Genomic DNA, 19,528 nt, shown 5'->3' with positions numbered 1-19,528 from the left:
TGACTCCTAATACCATGTTTGATAAGTTAAACTTTTTTGGATTCACTCTTTTGGAGTGTAAATATCCTCTAAAACCAGAAAAATTAAGTTTTATTTTGCATTCCTATAGATCTTTAAAACAAAACTAAGCAACCGGGAGGCAAGGGAATCAATTTAATCTAAATTGGTTTTTGAAATGTGCTCCTGTGCTAAAAGTTAATGCAGCTTCATCCTGGACTGAAATCCTCACAACCAAGTTATAAAGCATTAAGAACTCCCATCACACATAAAAAATCATGTATATTTTTATTTAAATAGCATTTTTTCTTTTGAATATTTGACTTTTAAATATCACCAGCATCATTGTATATAAGCAGATATCATTTATCCATTATCTTGGATGATGTATGTAAGGTAGTTTGCCAGTTTATTATTGTTTCATATGATTACATTGTTCTTTGTGTTTAAACTGTTACATGTTGCCATTAAACTTTCTATGTCTGTCTAGTTAATATTGTGAAGAAATAATAAAGTACACTGTGAGTTACTGGTTATGAATTTGAATTGTTAGTAACATTTTACTTTTCCCTCTATTAGCAAACATCTTATGAGTGTGATCCTGTAAATACTAGAATAGAGTTTGCTACTTAATAGTTCTGTTGGCACACTAGGCTGCATATAAACCCATCATCCTGCAATGAGCTCTGTGGAAGCACTGCCAACTCACATGATTTTAATTGCAAATCTCTTAACATTTGATGATTTTCCTAAAGTCCTAGATATTGGAGTCAAGTGAATTGGGTTTTTAGCCTTCATCGTTGCAGAGAGAAGCTTGAAAGGTTCAAAGCCAGAAGGCAAATAAACAGAACTTCAAATGTGTGTTTTTAAAAATCTTGTGATTTTTTCGAGCCAATGTCATGATTTTTTGGGGATCCAACTTTTGGTTTTTAAACACCTGAGATTGACAGTACTGAGGTGGACTCCTACACCCACACCTAGTGCCTTGTTAAATTCAGTGTCTGCCTACACAGATATTATTGCAGAATTGCGGTCTAAGTGCTTGCAGGACTGGACCTTAGATAAGATTATTCAAAGGGTATGGCCAAGTGGTCTGAGCTTTAATTTTATCATACCTAGGCCTTCTGGAATTATGGGCTCGGGTCCCAGCAAGCAAGTCAATTCAGGTTTCATCCTTCCAAAGTAGATAAATCAAGTACCAAGTAGCTTGGGAATCTTCCAGAGGAGACCTAGAAAACAGCCATGTCAAAAAGGGGCCATATAAGCTAAGATCCACTTTTTTAAGCTAGAGGTGTCTCTTAGTGTTGTCAATAGCAGAATCCTGCTTTTGGGCATATAACGCTACAAGACTTGCTAAAAAGCATGTTGGCAGCTCATAAACAAATCATTGTTTATGAGCTGCCAACATGCTTTTTAGTATTCTTATGGAAAATTCTTATATTGCATTCTTTTTCTAGGAGCAAGTCTTGTAGCGTTATATGCCCAAAAGCAGGATTCTGCAATTGAACTTCCATTCAAACATAGGGTTACCATATTTTGTGCCTCCAAATGGAGGACACTCCACAGCCCCACGGCCCCGCCCCCAGCCCCGCCCACACCCCCCTCCCCAACCCCGCCCCCTCCCCAAAGTCTCTGCCCCCTCCCCTGCTTCCCGCGAATATTTGATTCGCGGGAAGCCTGAAGCAGGTAAGGGGGAGTGTGGGGGGAGGAGGCGCGGCCCAGGCTGGCCCCCCGGCGTTTCCAGCCTGGGTCGGCTCGGGCCCTGGGGTGCCGGCCCCGGCCGACCACCCCCGGCCCGCCCAGCACTGCCGGCCCCCAGCGGCCCGGCGCACCCCCCGGCTCCCGGCCCCGGGACCCCGGCCCGGCTCCCCGGCCCCAGCTCCCCGGGTTCGGCTCCCCGCCCCGCGGGCTCGGCTCCCCGGCTCCCCAGCCCACTGGCTCCCCGGCCCGACACCGTGACCCCGGCTCCCCGCCCGGCCCGGCACTGTGACCCTGGCCCGGCACTGCGCCCCTGGTTCCCGGCCTGGCACCATGCCCCCGGCCCCGCACGGGCCCCGGCCCCGCACCTCCGGCCCTGGCCGAGCACCACCGAGCCCTCCCGATTTTCCCGGACATGCCCGGCTTTTGGGGATTTCCCCTCGGACGGGGATTTGAGCCCCCAAAAGCCAGACATGTCCGGGAAAATCCAGACGTATGGTAACCCTATTCAAACACTTTATATTTTTTACCAAAATTCTTTCTTCTCTGGAGCCCAAACCTGAGTCACTGCTGCTCAGGTACCATGGTGATAAAGGCACAATATAGAGAACCAGAATTGAACAGAATTCTTCAAAAGAGAAGGACGTTTGTTCAAGGTCATATTTTAGAGAGTCTGGATTTTCATGCAAGGGCCCCAGATATCAAGATGTAACATCCAATGTTTGATGGGATATCATTATATGAAATATAGGAGGCAGATGCACCTCAGATTTTGGAAATCCTAGGCCATGACTGCATTTTGGCTCTACCATTTATCTAGCTGTCTGATGTGACTAACTGCTTCTTTGCTGAGCAACTTTTTACTCTAATATAAAGACATTGAGAAATTATAAGAGCAAAATTAACCAACACTAAGAATAAGAAATATTATGTTTCTGTTATTCTTACAGGTTTTCTGCCATCATCATCAGTCCCCATGGGTATTGAGATATTTTACATCTTAAGGACTTAGTTCAATTGGCCCTAAAAGGGGTGGCAGGCGAGTTAGGGAGGCACCTCTTTTTTAGAATGACATTTGACGTGTGGAGAGCTGATCATGTAAGTTTCTCCACCAAAGAGGAAAAACATATGCAAACAAGCCCAGTGCCTGCCCACTCCACAGACTCTCCTTTCCCTTTTGTCACTGAGTGCGAGCACTGGTTCCTTTCTGAAAGGTTGAGAGATGAGCATCTGTAATGGCACTAGTGACCTGGGCAGAAGTGCAGTAAGATGAGGAGAACAAGATGAAGGGGAAGTAAGCCTGGCTTGAGTCAGAATGCATTTCGGACCTGACAGCCAAAATGTGCACTAGATACCGTGGTGAGAGTCCCCTCAGAAAAACCTTGAATAGACAGAAAATAACAAGTTACATTTATAAAAAGAGATCTCTAATTTTGCCTGCCCTAAATTTTCCCATGAATCCACACGAAGGAACAGCTTCTCACACCCGGCTCCTCAACAAAGTTTGTAATAATCCTAGAGTATTGCAACCCCATTGAGTCACTGGATTCTCTCCTTCCATTCATTTTTCTGAAGTGCTTTTTAACCTTTTCAATACCCATAGTTATGATCCTTAAGGCTAAATCCCTGTATTGTCCTTTAAGCTTGTGCATTCATTAATCAATAGACTAACAATCATACCGGGTGAAATTCACCCCTGCTCAGAGGAGCAGAACAAAGGTTATGTACCACTGTGTCTCATTTAAGCCCTAAGAGGTACATCCACATCCTGAGAGTAGCTATGCCAACATAACCCCCAGAGTAGATACAGCTAGGTCAATGGAAGACTGTTTCTGTGGACCTTGCTACCATCACTTAGGGAGGTAGAGTTTCTACAGCGAAGGAAAAACCCTTTCTGTTGCTATAATCTGAATCTACACTACAGGGTTATAATGGTATAGTCACAGCACTACAGTTGTGCCACTACTGTACCAATAGAGTAGCCACGTATTGGCCTTCTTCACAGGAGTGAATTCCACCTTTACATGCTAGCAAGAATTTCTTCTAGAAAGGTGTTACCTAGCCTTACTGCTGGGTGATCAGACGTCCCGATATTAGGGGCTTTGTCTGATATAGGCAATTATTACCTCCCCTTCCAATTTTTCACACTTGCTATCTTGTCACCCTACTTACTGATAAGACAAGTGCAAGAAGTTTGTTTAGCAAGCTGGGTAGACAACAAAGATCAAATTAACTCTTTGAACATCTGATTGCTGTTGTCAATGAGCTGATTGAAACACCTGAGTAGAAGAAGTCGGTAGTAAAAGCAGATATAAAATGGCCCTTGTGACAAAGTTCCTCCTGTATCTTGGTGGGTCCTGTGCTTATTGGCGGATTTTCTTGCCTCAGAGATTCACCATGTGGGTTGGGGAACAGCCCAGAGACCTTCTCCTCTGGAAGAACCCACAGTCCAGCTCAATTGGGAGGTTTGGGGGGAACCCGGGCCCGCCCTCTATTCCGGGTTCCAGCCCAGGGCCCTGTGGACTGCAGCTGTCTATAGTGCCTCCTGTAACAGCTGCATGACAGCTACAACTCCCTGGGCTACTTCCCCATGGCCTCCTCCAAACACCTTCCTTAGTCTCACCACAGGACCTTCCTCCTGGTGTCTGATAATGCTTGTGCTCCTCAGTCCACCTGCGGCACACCCTCTCACTCTCAGCTCCTTGCGTCTCTTGCTCTTAGCTCCTCACACTCCCACCACAAACTGAAGTGAGCTCCTTTTAAAACCCAGGTGCCCTGATTAGCCTGCCTTAATTGATTCTAGCAGCTTCTTCTTAATTGACTCCAGGTGTTCTAATTAGCCTGCCTGCCTTAACTGGTTCTAGCAGGTTCCTGATTACTCTAGTGCAGCCCCTTCTCTGGTCACTCAGGGAACAGAAAACTACTCATCCAGTGATCAGTATATTTGCCCTCTACCAGACTCCTGTACCCCACTGGTCTGGGTCTGTCACACCCTCTAAAAATGTAAGGGACAAAATCACAGGACAGTTAGCAACCTTACATTAAGATCCTTCTTTCAGATATTGCAAAGGAAGTGGGGGGGAAGGGGGGAAGGGAAGGAAAGTTGCCCTCCCTTCCTGCTAATTAAATTAAAAAGCTACAGAGTTCCCACTTCTGCAATAATAATGCAAAACAATCCATAAAAAAACCCCACAAACATTTAAACACTGACCATTACCTAAACAATTAAAAATACCTCACCAATATTGTAACATAAAAAAGCTTGTTGGTCTCCGTCAGGACTCACACTTAAAGGTGCTGTGTGCCTGCAAACTCCTATTGACATCAGTGGCAGTAGAGTGCACAGCAGTCATCCCACACGAGTGCACAGAACCATGCAGGACTGAGAAGCAGAATGTGTCACTGGCCTTGGGACTCTGAATACAATTTTGATAAAATCCCAAAGTTATCAGGCTGTAGAAGTGATGAAAATCTCTCAGGATGAAGTCAAGTTTTTGTGATATTTGGGTAATCTGGAAAAAAATTGGCAGGGTGCACGGGGAGTCTGAAGATCTAATTACCAGAACAAGATAATTTTTATATCTGACAAGGAAATATGAATTATCCTTCCTTGAAAATGTATCATTGATCCCTGCTACAACTCCATATCTAATAATATATATAAACCCCACTGTGACAACTTTTGTATCTTGCACTGTAATAAGGAAAAACAACATTATTACAGTTAAACAACCTCTTTCAGAGGGTTTTCTAATTTTTTCTGATTTGTTCAACTGTTAGCCACACCCTGATTAGTCTTTCATCCAACAACAAAGCAACCCAGCATCTAAATCTAATAATGCAAAACCCTCCTAATAACCTGAACGACAATTTTGACAAACCAACTTTTATGAAACACAAATGCTGGTATTTGTAGTGCCCAACAGCCAGTGGAGCAGGACCGGTACTTGGCTGTAATGAATACATAGGGAACCTTTTCACTGAGGACTCTGAACACAGACAAATCCGTTAGTTCGTCCTGTATCTCCCAGGCCAGCTAACAGGCTGCGCTGTCTAATTTCACCGCACAGATATGTGGCCCAAGTTCTGGCCTGGAACGGATTGCTGACTATGTTACAGAGTCCTCGTATAATGTGCTTTTAGCTAGGACTGGCAGAAAACCAAGGTGCTCACTCATAAGGCTGTAAATTAACATTGCAGAGGGATATTGGCTGGAAGCTCACATGGTTCAGAGTTTGTTCGCCATCTGGAGTCTAATTTTGAATTCCCTCTACACCTAGGGATAAAGCAGGTGAGGTGTTTGGATCCTCTCCTCATTACTTTCACAACAGTTCCCCGTGGCCCCCCCCGCCCTTAAATGCTCCAGGTTTTTTGCACTCACAAAAGCAGCTGTTATTTCTCTGAAGTAACATGTAAATTCTGTAACCATTTCTCCCATTTTGTAATTCAACTGTTGTTAACACAAATGCTTCTCTGACAAGCAGCTCTTAAAAAAAACAGTTCTTATATTTTACACTTTAAAACACGGGTGAGCATTAGGCACAGATTCATTTTAAACAAATGTACTTACTTTTAACTCCTTTTGACCCTTAAGTAACATCTGTGTTATCTGTGTAGGTTTTTTGTATCAAGCCCAACACCCTATCTGATCACTTAAGATATCATTGCTTAAAACGTAAAACAAAACCCAGTGTAACCGCTCTCTCTAATTTAAATCAATCTTCATCCACAGATTGGAAGTACTGATGCCAGTTAAACAGTCACAGACACCAGTTGTGGGCCTAGGTCACAAGCCTGGAGTCTCTGTCAAGAGGAAAGTAAGACAGACCAATCACAAAGGAAATCCCTGAAACATGGAAAGGAAAGAATAATTTGTGGGGCCACCTCTGAGACTATTTGGGGTAATACCTGTGGTTCAGAAAAGTCCCATTTTTTTCTTAAGACATATCACAAATGTGGGGCCTCTTCCCACTGAATTCTATTGCAAAACTCCCATTGACCTCAGTAGGAGCAGGGGCAGCTCCTTTATTTTCATATCCAACAATGGAAACATTTACGGTCACAAAATAGCTCTAATAGTTGTGTGTGCTTTAACAACCGCTAGGAAAATTGTAGGTCTACTCAAATCTCTCCTAGTTTTAGCAAAGATCGACCATGACTGGGGTTTTCTAACTAGAGAAACACCGAGGCTGATCCCAGCCCCTATGAATCCCTGGTCACAACTACAAAACAGATGCCCCTTCTCACTACTTGCCAGCTCTACCCTACCCCTGAGGCTGCCATTGGCTCCCCCAACATGCAGCAGATAACCTCCAGGGAGATTTAATGCTAAGGTGGGAGAGTTAATGCTGCAGTTGGACCAGCACCAACATCCATGACAAACTGATGTAGATTTTACGGAAAGGGAACATGCCATGTAAGTGTGGTGCGTGTACCATTACGTGTGTACACATTCCTCCCCTCCCCTTAACTAGATATTTCTATTTCCTCGCTTAGTTCTTGGGTGATATTTAACCTCACACTTTCTTAAATATTTGCAGAACCATTGTCTTTTCTATATCAATCTGTTTAAAATTTCATCACAACAGGAGATGTTAGTGGAAGGAAAAGATTTTGAAAATCTTTTATTCCTTTTTATTTTTTTTTTCATTGAGGCGTATTTTTAAAAAAACAGAAGCTGAAACTTTGTCAATTGTTATTTAAAACTGTCTTGAAAGAATAGTTACCTTGTTTCCTGAGGAAGCCATATAAATGACCTATCTGATGTCCCGTTTTAAATCTTGTGGCTGCCTGTTGTCCAAATTATAGCTGTCTTTGGTTATAACTGGCATTTTGCAGAATTCTCCAGTGCTGAAGCCTGCATAGAATGACACACATTCATGGCAGTGAGATGCATGAAAGACTTCACACTTCTATGAATCAATAGTTGTCAACATCGCTTCATTAATGCGTCTTGTTTTTTCTCCTTCCAAATACAAATAAAAACAAAATTAAAAAATATTAAAAAGCAAATGTGTTTCTGTCATGAAATCCTGCAACTGCCACCACTCACTCAAAAGTTAGTGAAAGAACTTACTATTTTTTCTTAATCACATCCAAAGAAAAGCAGTCCATGAGCTCAAAACCACACACGAAAAAGCTTTTCATTCCCAGAACACCATATCTGTTTGTCACATTGACCAAACAAATTAAATAGTCTGAGTCATCAATGACTCTGGGACAAACACACATTCATATCACAAATCGTGTCAAAACATAATAAAAATGGACAACACAGAGTAGCAAGCGTTGTCATTTTCATGATGTGCCATAGCTAAGTATGACCATAGAAAAAATGCTCTAGCATTAAGTGAATTAATATATAAACCAACATTTCTGATAATCAAATATATTTGTGCATTTAGAAGATACGGTATGGTAGAGGTCAGATATAAGAATTACCTTTATTGTTGAGGAGAGACCTAATAACACTTGTCTAACTTGTAATGACCTCAGACAGTCTTCTCATTCTATGTTCTTAGTCAGGGTCAGCTTTTCTGAAATGGTCAGCACCCACCCATGAAAACAATGGGGGCTGCTGTGTGAGGCCCTCTTGAAAATTTCACCACTTCACTTAGTTGCCTAAATGGGAGCGGTGGCTGCTGAAGTCTTTTGAAAATCTGGAGACAGGCACAACTGTGCTAAGTCACAGAGACGTAAAGGTTTAATTCTTCCGCCTAGGACAACAGATCATTCAAAACTATTTTTGGATCAGACTCAGCCCTGCAGCTTGACTTTTTTCCAACATAAGACAACCTACCAAGTGTACACATCATCATTAAAAAGAATCAATAATCAATCCACAACATGAGCTTTGCTATAAAAATGCTTCATTTTATCACAATCAACAGAAGAAATCAGTTATAGTGCTTCTCAGTATCTTCTTATGTTCATTTGAAGGGGAGAGGGGAATTTACAGTACGAGCTCCAAGGGTATGTTCACATAAGATACAGACATTATCTCTCATGCCCTCCCCCCAACACGGTCTCGTCACCCAGGGGCTCAATCCTATGAGGTGCTGAGATCCCACAACTTCCATGGAAGCCAGAACCTTGCAGCATCAAGCCCTTCCCGAGCTAAGGACTTAAACAAAAAAGCACAACAACCCACAGAATACAGACACTAAGCAGCGTAGGTGTAGGTAGAAGAGTAGCAGAGGAGCATCTGACATAGACCATAGGATTAATACGAAGATGTTCATGAAAAATATCTTAATGTCTTATGGATGGAAGACCTCCAAGGACTATTGTCATACCCTTCTTCTGTGAGCCTCTTCCTTCTGCAAGAAGTTTGTGAAGGGGCTGCAGATTTCACAGTCTAATTTTCCACCGTGTACGATTGTTTTTTCAAATGAAACTGCTTCTGTGCAGTTATTATCTGCATACACAAATAATGGAAGTGTAGTTGGTGAACATTTTATTGTTGCAATAAAATAATTCAACAATTTGTTTTTAAGTACAAATAGACATGATTTTTTTTAAACATGCAATTGAAAAATGTTAGTTGCCCATAAATAAATATTGAAGCAGTCTCCTTTTTTTCTGATTTATTAATGATCATTTATATTATTGATCTATTATCTGAAATGAATTAGTACCACCACAGGCATAATTTAAAGTAGTTTGTTAATTACTTTCCTGATCGGATTAAAATCCTTTATAGCAACTATCATTAAGATTTGTGAAATTTAGTATGGTTTTAAAATTAATGGATGCCTTTTAATAACATAACATACACAATAACTATTACGCAATTTGATATTTCACTTTTCATCAAGGAATGCTGTTCAGCATCTAGAAGATAAACCTCAGCATCTGTAACTTTATGAATGCCAGAATAAAAAATTCATGAAAACTCCTACCAAAATACCTCTAATCAGGACCCTCCCACACTTATTTCTCCTGCTGGCCTTTGTCAGAGGTAGATTTTCATCACTTTGGGACTTTGGCCATGTAGGTAGCCTCTGTGAACCTTCCCATACAACTGTTCCATGCCCCATAATTCCATTCCCCACCACCACCATATTTCCACTGCCATCTAGGAGTCCTGGTCTCATGCACCTCCTCTGGTTTGTAAGACCAGGTCTCCCCGACAGTGATTCACTGGCAAGGGAAAGTGCCCTCAGGACAGGAGCTAATGGCTCTTCCTGAAAGACAACTCCCCATCTCTATGCAGCTTCCATGCCCTTGTTTGGTAGGAAGATGGAACATGGCACAGGGAAGGAAGAGAGGGAGGCTTGTCCCTGAAGCAACGTGTACAGCCAATATACAGCTGTTGGCTAGAGGAAGTCTCTTGCACAGCTCTGGAAATTCTCTGGCAAATCTTGGCATAGTTCCCAGCTATGTGGGGGGAGGGGGAGAGGAGGAATCTATAAAAGATACCAAATCATTTAAAATATGGATACATCTGTATTGCAGATGGGGCTGCTGTGTGGTAGCTTAGTAAATGTGAAATGAATCCACGCTAGAAATAAAGTGACACCAACCCAAATTTTAGAAAACGGAGATTTTTTGAATATATTTATGTTACTAAGAAATTGAAACGCCAAAGCAGACTTTGAAAAGGTCAGAGACTTCAGAAATATTACATTACACTGTTGGATTAAAATATTCATTCTGGCCAACAGAAAGGCTTTTAAAGTCCAGTTAAATGCAAAACCTTAATGCAATCTTAACTGTGGAGTCACTGTTTCACCTTCATAATCAGAGGCCCATCAGTAGGATGACCAGATAGCAAGTGCAAAAAATAGGGAGACTTTTTGGGGGATGGGGGTTATAATTGCATATATAAGACAAAGCCCTTAATATTGGGACATCTGGTCATGCTACCCATCTGTGACGATTTCCATGATTCTGGGATTGACAGCTTTGCAGCTTATCCCCCAGTGCTGAAATACAAAATATAAATCATCATTGTGTGTGTCATGGAAGTGAGTAATTGCTTTAAAATTTTTCTTCTTTGAAAGTGCCCTGTAAACACTCTGGTTTCAAAAGAGACACGAGACCCCAGTGTAATTTGTATACTTGATAATTAGCAAGACAATCCTGAATCAAAAAATAAAAAGGGTGGGGGTGAGTGAAAGGCGAGAAAATTTGGACATGTTTCAACTACCATCAAAGGGGCCTAAGATCAGACATATAAGAGAAAACAGAGCAGTTATTAACTTCAGACTAGTCTTCACTGAGGCTGTCATTATAAACTTTAAGTACAGCTGCATTTAATGAGTTTGGGCAAAAGCAGACATCATCCAAATTGAAGAAAGTAGCTTCATCCAATTAGATAACAAATTTGGCTGCCAGCCTCCAATGAATCTAAAAGCTCTTCCAACTTTTGAGACAAGAGCTAATTATAAATGTATTTGTGTGTGCATGCGCTGTTACTAAATAACTAAGAAATATTGTCTTGTCAAAAATTCATGCCACATGCATGGATTTCATTCTTACAGAAAAAATAGTTGCCAGAGTGGGGTGGGGAGATTGAAGCAATGAGGCTTGACAACAGATTGAGCAGTCTCCCGCAGTCGAACTTCCAAATGGTTTCTCTTTTTAAGTTTCTCCAAAGATAGGTTTTTGTTGATTTTCTTTAACCGTTTTTGATGGACTTTTTGGCTGAGAGGTCCAAGGAAAGATTACGGACTCAGATGACTTAATTAAATGTGACTAATGGGAAAAGTAAGAGCTCTTCTCCAAATGTCAATCCCCGACTGAATGGAATCATTTGCAGAGAAAAGAGGGAGCCCTTCTGCAGGGGTGGGTAGGATGACCAGATGTCCCGATTTTATAGGGTCAGTCCTGATTTTGGGGTCTTTTTCTTATATAGGCTCCTATTACACCGCCACCCCCTGTCCCAATTTTTCACATTTGCTGTCTGGTCACCCTAGGGGTGGGCCAGACATGAAAGTCATCCTCCCCACAGGAAGAATATTTTTGGGAGCACATTCTTTGGTGTAAACTTCAAAAGCATAGTTATGAGCTGGGGACAAATTGGTAGCAATGGGTCACACCGTTGGTATTTAAAAACTAAATTGTTTAGCACCATCCAGAGAGACGGCTTAACTATTAGAGAAACAGGATCCTGACATCCCCATCACAACTTGCTGCTGCACATATTCACAAGTTGCAATATAACTTAACAGGCGTGGCCTGCACAGCTTTCCTTGCTTCATGGCTGGGTAGTTCCATTAGAGAGCTCCTGGCACTGCTGCTCATCAAGCTAGAATTTATGAGAAACAAAAGACACCTTATGCAGGGAATGAAACATGACAGAGCATGTGCTTATTTTGAGACAAGTGCATGCCCTGGGTGCATAGTGAAATTAGAGGATAAATTACTCCAGTGCAGGCAAAATATGATTATCAAACAGCTTCATACCCTGGAAATGGCACTTTTGAATGAGAAGAGCTTATTAACACTGCCAGCTACTACAGTAATTTCCTGTAGCCAGGGCCGGCTCTGGCTTTTTTGCCCCCTCAAGCAAAAAACGCCCGGCCAGCCAGAGCAGCAAAGGGGGTGGGGAGGGGAGGAGGAGGAAAACAAACCTGCCCCTGGCCGGAGCGGCGAAAGGGGGCTGGGGGGAGAACAAACCGGCTGGCCGGAGCGGCGAAAGGGGGAGGGGGAGAGAACAAACCGGCCGGAGCAGCAAAGGTGTGGGGGGGGGGACAAACCGGCCGGCTGGAGCAGCGAAGTGGGGGGGCGGGAAACAAACCTGCCCCCAGCCGGAGCAGTGGGGTGGGGAGGAGAGAACAAACTGCCGGAGCGGCGAAGGAAAGAAAAAACAAAAACAAAAACAAAATACTTGCGGGGCGGTGGGAGCGTGGGTGCAGGGGGACTCCCAGCCCTGCAGACCCTGGGCAGCGGAGTGTGCACCCTGGCTAGCTGGGGGGGGAGAGAGAGAAGAGGGGCGGCCAGGGCTTCCTTAAGTGGGGTGCTCGCCATGCAGCCCCTCCCGCTGCACCGCCTGCTGGGAGGGCTCTGCGCCACTCCGGTCGGCAGGCAGGGAAGGACGCGGGCTGCCCTGCCGGGCTTGCTGCAGGGCGCTCCCGTTGTCTGCCCCCTACAAGGCAGCGGGAGCAGCAAACCAAAAAGAAAAAAGAAAAAACCTGCAGAGGCAGCCAAAGCAGTGAAGCGGAAAAAAAAAAAAAAAAGGATTGGAGGAAAGCCGCCCCTTGGAATCTGCCGCCCCAAGCACGAGCTTGCTCGGCTGGTGCCTGGAGCCGGCCCTGCCGGTAGCTCAAGGGAGAAGGTCTCAGGTTGCATCTTTACTGGCAATCTCTGGTGGATGGGCATTACATATGCATAAAGTGTAGGTTGTCTTCCCTTTCTGGAAAAGGTGGTGCAGGCAGTTAAATAGCAACTAAGATAATGGTGAGAAAATAAAACAAAACAAAGAGAGAGCATGAAAGCAGATTGAGATCACAAATGGGAGACTAGTTGAAAAGGATGAAAAAGAGTTTACCTATATGGCCACTCAAAATGAAAGTAAGAAAGGCCGCAAATTTTCAGGTATGGAGTCACAGAATCATAGAAGTGTGACTGGAAGGGACCTCAGTAGGTCATCTAGTCCAGTCCCCTCCAATCAAGGCAGGGGTGGGCAAACTACGGCCTGCCAGCCGTTTTAAGCCATCTCTTGAGCTCCCATTGGGGAACGGGTTCTGGGGCTTGCCCCGCTCCGACGCTCCAGCTATGGTGCAGGGTTTGGGGCCATGCGGCTCCCAGAAGCAGCAGCATAGCTCTTCTACACGTAGCGCTGCCCCCGCAGCTCCCATTGGCCAGGAACTTCACCCCAAACCCCTCATCCCACATCCCCAGCCAGAGCCTGCACCCCTTCCCACACCCCAACCCCCTGCCCCAGCCTTGATCCCCCTCCTGTCCTCCAAACCCCTCAATCCCAGCCCAGAGCACTCTCCTACACCCCAAACTCCTCATCTCCAGCCCCACCCCAGAGCCCACATCCTCAGCCAGAGCCCTCACTACCTCACTCCCCAGCCCGGAGCCCCCTCCCGCACCCTGAACTCTTCATTTCTGGCTACACCCCCAATCAGAGCCCTCGCCCCAGCCTGCACCCTAACCCCAATTTTGTGAGCATTCATTTCTATTCCCATATGTGGCCCTCGGGCCAAAAAGTTTGCCAACCCCTGGTCTAACCGTTCTTAGAAACCTCCAGTGACAGAGATTCCAAAATCCTTCTTGGAAATCTGTTCCAGTGCTTAACCACCCTGACAGTTAGGAAATTTTTCCTAATGTTCAATCTAAACCTCCCTTGCTGCAATTTAAGTCTATTGCTTCTTGTCCTATCCTCAGAGGTTAATGAGAACAATTTTTCCCCTTCCTCCTTGTAACAACTTTTTGTGTACTTCAAAACTCACAGTCTTCTCTTCTCCAGACTAAACAAACCCACGGTTTTTCAGTCTTCCCTCAGAGGACATGTTTTCCAGACCTTTAATTATTTTTGTTGCTCTCCTCTGGACTTTCTCCAATTTGTCCACACCTTTCCTGAAATGTGACACTCAGAACTGGACATAATTACTCCAGCTGAGACCTTACGCGTGCAGAGTAGAGCGGAAGAATTACTTCTTGTGTCTTGCTTACACCTCTCCTGCTGATACAGCCCAGAATGATGTTTGGTTGGGGTTTTTTTTGCAATAGTGTTATGCTCTTGATTCATATTTAACTTGAGATCTACTATAAGCCCTCAATCCCTTCCCACAGTATTCCTTCCTAGGCAGTCATTTCCATTTTTTATGTGTGCAACTGATTGTTTCTTCCTCAGTGGAGTACTTTGCATTTGTCGTTATTGAATTCCATCCTATTTACTTCAGACCATTTCTCCAGTTTGTCCAAATCATTTTGAATTTTAATCCTATCCTCCAAAGCACTTGCAACCCCTTCCATCTTGGGATTGTCCACAAACTTTATAAGTTTACTCTCTATACCATTTCCTACATCATTTATGAAGATATTGAACAGAACCAGACCCAGAACTGATCCCTACAGGGCCCCACTCTTATGTCCTTCCAGCTTGGCTGAGTACCACTGATAACTACTCTCTGGGAACGGTTTTCCAATGAGTGCAGCCACCTTATAGTAGCGCCATCTAGGTGTATTTCCCTAGTTTGTTTATGAGAAGGTCATGCCAGACAGTATCAAAGCCTTACGAAAAGTCAAGATATACCACATCTTCCGCTTCCCTCCTATCTACCCTGTCAAAGAAAGCTATTAGGTTGGTTTCACATGATTTGTTCTTGACAAATCCATACTGACGATTACTTATCACCTTCTTATCTTCTAGGTGTTTGCAAATTGATTGTTTGATTATTTCCTCCATTATCTTTCCAAGTACTAAAGTTAAGCTGACTGGTCTGTAATTCCCCAGATTGTCCTTATTCATGGGCGGCGAGTTCTATGGGCCCGTGGTGCCGGGGGTGTGGGGGGGGAGGGGCAGCTCCAGCAAAGTTTCCTGCCTGTCCCCCTGCGCACTTCCCCTGTGCGTCCCCTGGCCCCGCCTGCCGCACCTGGGTGATTTAAAACAGCCGGGGGCTCCCGCTGCCACCCAGCAGCACAGCAGGGCTGAGTGGCTTCCTGTGCGCTCATTCCACATGGCTGCAGCCCAGAGCCCATGGCGGGGAGGGGCTTTGCCGCTGTGCACTGCCTCTGCCCCAAACGTCCCTGAGGCCAATGGGAAGCAGGGGCAGTGCCTGGGGACAGCAGCGCGAAGAGACCCCATGGCCTGACCCGTCTAGGAGCCGCTACTGGAGGGGGTGCCCCAGGTAAGCACCAAACCCCCCATCCACTTCCAGAGCCTGCACCCATACCCCCTTCCCACACACACACCCTCCGGCCCCCAAATTTTCTCCTGCACCCCCTCTCACCTCAAAACTCCCTCCCAGAGCCTGCACCCCTCACCCCCTCCTTCACCCCCACCCTTTGCCCCAGCCCAGAGCCTGCACCCAGCACCCAAACTCCCTCCCAGAGCCTGCACCCCTCTCCCCCCCTGCACCCCTCCCCCAAACTCCCTCTTGCACCCCCACCCCTTCTCCACACCCACTTTTGCCCCCAAACTCCCTCCCAGAGCCTGCACCCCTCGCCCCCTCCTGCACCCCCACCTCCTGTCCCAGCCCAGAGCCTGCATCCAGCACACAAACTCCCTCCCAGAGCCTGCACTCTGCACCCCTCCTGCACCCCAATCCCCTGCCCCAGCCCAGAGCCTGCACCCAAACTCCGTCCCAGAGCCTGCACCCCAGACCCCCTCCCCCACCAAACCCCCTCCCAGAGCCCAACCCCTCACACCTCCTGCACCCAAACTCCCTCCCAGAGCCTGCACCCCAATACCCTGCCCCAGCCCAGAGCCTCTACCCAAACGCCCTCCCAGAGCCTGCACCCCAGACCCCCTCCCCAACCCAAACACCCTCCCAGAGCCTTAGGTAGGTGGAGGAGTGAGTTTGCAGGGGGGCGGGAGTTCTGGGCAACACCAAAATTTCTACAAACCTGCCGTCCTGTCATTATTCCCCTTTTTATAGATTGGCAGTATACTTGCCCTCTTCCAGTCCTCTGGAATCTCTCCTGTCTTCCATGAGTTTTCAAAGATAATCATGAATCACTCAGATAGTTCCTCAGTCAGCTCCTTGAGTATTTTAGGATGGATTTCATCAGGCCCTGCCAACTTGAAGACATCTAACTTTTCTAAGTAATTTTTAACTTGTTCTTTCCCTATTTTAGCCTCGGATCCTACCTCATTTTCAATGGCATTCTCTACAACAGATGTCCAATCACTAGTAATCTTTTTGGCGAAAATTGAAACAAAAAGGCATTTAGCACTTCTGCCATTTCCACATTTTCTGTTATTGTCCTTGTTCTCCTCCTCTTTGGTCTTCCTCTTGCTTCTAATGTATTTGTAGAATGTTTTCTTGTTACCTTTTATGTCTCTAGCTAATTTTGTGCCTTGGCCTTTCTACTTTTGTCCCTACATGCTTGTGTTATTTTTATATTCATCCTTCGTAACATGATCTAGTTTCCACTTTTTGTAGGACTTTTTTTTGAGTTTCAGATAATTGAAGATCTCCTGGTAAGCCAGGGTGGTCTCTTGCCCGACTTCCCATCTTTCCTACGCAGTGAGATAGATTGCTCCTGTGCTCGTAATAATGTCTCTTTGAAAAATTGCCAAATCTCTCAACTGTTTTCCCATTAGACTTGCTTCCCATGGGATCTTACCTACCAACTCCCTGAGTTTGCTAAAGTCTGCCATCTTGAAATCCATTATCTTTCTTTTCCTGTTTACCACCTACCCTCCCTTAGAATCACAAACTCTACCATTTCACAATCACTTTCACCCAAGCTGCTTTCCATTTTCAAATTCTCAACTGTTCCTCCCTGTTTGTCAAAACTAAATCTAGAACAGCCTCTCACTTGGGTGCTTTCTCCACCCTTCTGAAATAAAAATGCATTTCAAGAACTCATTTGATAAGCTGTGCCCTTCTGTATTATTTTCCCAACACATGTCTGGGTAGTTGAAGTCCTGTGCTTTGGATGATTTTGTTACTTATTTTAAAAAAGCCTCACCCACTGTGGTATTATATGATTAAAATATGACCATTTTTGCTACCACTGTTGTATAATTGCCACAAATCTTGTGACAAAAGTATGTCATGTAAGGTGTCAATGGAAAAGTTATGGTTTGCTGAATATGATTATCCTATTTGTATGCATGTATTTTTGTATCTGAGGTTAGGAATATTGTCTGTGTACCTGTATTTGCTCCTGTGGTAACACACACAAGGTAGTTTGCATCCAATCTAGCCAGCACATTGTAAATGAACTATTCTAGATCATGACCCATCAACAAACACAATGACCATGGAAGAAGCTTATCCCACCTGGTGGATTTTCCTGTGGATGATCTCGCTAGAATAAGGGTAATGGCTTTGCTATGACTCAAAATATGCAAGGGCATGTGACTAGATCATGTGGTACTGAACTCCGTCTTGTGCCTGTACTTTTCCACAAACTGTGCTGATGGCTTTGCTTGGGACAATGAAGTTCCCTCCAGATGGCAGAAGCTATAAAAAGGCCTGGAAACATCTCCATTTTGTCTCTTTCCTGCTCTGATCTCTGGACTATGGACTTATACTTATGGGAATATTCTAAACAAGGGACTGAGGACCTTCCAATCATTTGGAAGCAACCAGAGACTCAAGCCAGCAGTTTATTCCATGACTGCTTCAAGCCTGATCCAAGAACTTGGTAATTATTGTATGTATTTGATTCCTTTAACCAATTTTAACTCTCACCTTTCTTTTAGCTTTAGATATTAGATTCTAACAGCATGATTATTGGGTAAGATCTGAGTTATATATTGGCCTAGGTATGTGGCTGGTTCTTTGAGATCAGAATAACCCTTTGGTTGATGAAATTGGTTTTAGATAACTACTCATCATTAAGTCTAGTGTCTGGATGTTGCAAGGACAGGAATACCTCAGGAGGCTGCATTTCTGACTTCTTGCTAGCCAGTGTGGTGAGACAGCAGTTTACTTTTGTTGCTGGTTTGGTATATCTTATGGAAGAACAACCACCAGTTTTGGGGTGTGTCTGCCCTATTTCTCAGCAGTTTGTCCTGAATTTGGTATTCTCAGTTGTGACCCACTGAGGTAGGGTGACACCCACCTCTTCTTACAGGTTAGGTGTTCTATTGTAGACCTCTATCCATGATATTGCCCTTGTTTTTTACCCCCTTTATCCCTACCCAGAGACTTTCAATAAGTTTGTCTCCTATTTCCATCTCAACCTCTAGGCAAGTGTATATCTTTTATACACAAGGCAACACCTCCTCCCTTTTTTCCTTGCCTGTCCTTCCTGAGCAAGATGTTCCCTTCTATACCAATATGCCAATCAAGTGCATTACCCCACCAAGCCTCTGTGATGCCAACTATGTCACAGTTGTGATTATTCACTAGCATTTCTAGTTCTTTCTGTTTATTCCCCCTACTTCTTGCATCAGTATACAGACATCTAAGATACTGATTTGATTTCACCTCTATAATCCCTCGTCTCCCTTGTCCTTGTTATAATTGCCCATACTCCTCCCAGATTCCAGCTCTTTATCCAGGTCTCCTTGTTTTTGATTTACCTCAGGGCTTTTGTCTCCTGCTACCATCAAATCTAGTTTAAAGCCTGACCCACTAGGTTGGCCAGAATGTATCCAAATATGCTTTTCCCTTCCTCAATAAGTGGACCCAATCTCTGCTCAGCAGTCTTTCTAGGAAGAGCATCCTGCGGTCAAGAAGGCCAAAACCCTCCTGGTGACAACATCTGCACAGCCATGCATTCAATCACCTCCAGGATGCCTCTGTCTCTGCCAGGGCCAGCTTTAGGCCAATTCCACCAATTCCCCCGAATCGGGCCCTGCGCCTAAGAGGGCCCCGCGCCCAGTGGCAGGGCCGCCAGGGTGGGGGCAAGTGGCCAAGAATCCCTTCCCTGGCTAGAGGCTCCTTTTTAATTTTTACTCACCCGGCGGCGCTCCGGGTCTTCGGCGGTGGGTCCTTCACTCACTCCGGGTCTTCGGTAGCACTTCGGCAGTAGGTCCTTCAGTGTCGCCGAAGACCCAGAGCGAGTGAAGGACCTGCTGCCGAAGACTAGGAGCGTCGCCCAGTGAGTACAAGCCCCACATGTTTTTTACGTTTTTTTTTTTTTTTTTTTTTTTAAGTCATCCCTGCTGACGCCTGTCAAAATTGTTCGAATCGGGCCCCACACTTCCTAAAGCCAGCCCTGGTCTCTGCCTAGGCCCCTTCCCTTGAACAGAAGG

At 44.8% G+C, this 19,528-nt stretch overlaps 1 long non-coding RNA gene across 1 annotated transcript in view; it reads right to left on the bottom strand.

Annotated features, from left to right (window-relative positions):
- Positions 1-7,430: 7,430 nt before the first annotated feature.
- LOC117873080 overlaps positions 7,431-19,528 on the bottom strand; it is a 28,647-nt gene continuing 16,549 nt past the window's right edge. Inside the window, exon 3 of the long non-coding RNA XR_004644642.1 lies at positions 7,431-7,552. This is a non-coding gene — a long non-coding RNA (uncharacterized LOC117873080). The remainder of the gene's footprint in view (positions 7,553-19,528) is intronic.

Source organism: Trachemys scripta, chromosome 2 (assembly GCF_013100865.1).
Source record: "Trachemys scripta elegans isolate TJP31775 chromosome 2, CAS_Tse_1.0, whole genome shotgun sequence".
NCBI lineage: Eukaryota > Metazoa > Chordata > Testudines > Emydidae > Trachemys > Trachemys scripta.
This window is presented reverse-complemented; position numbering and strand designations above follow the sequence as displayed.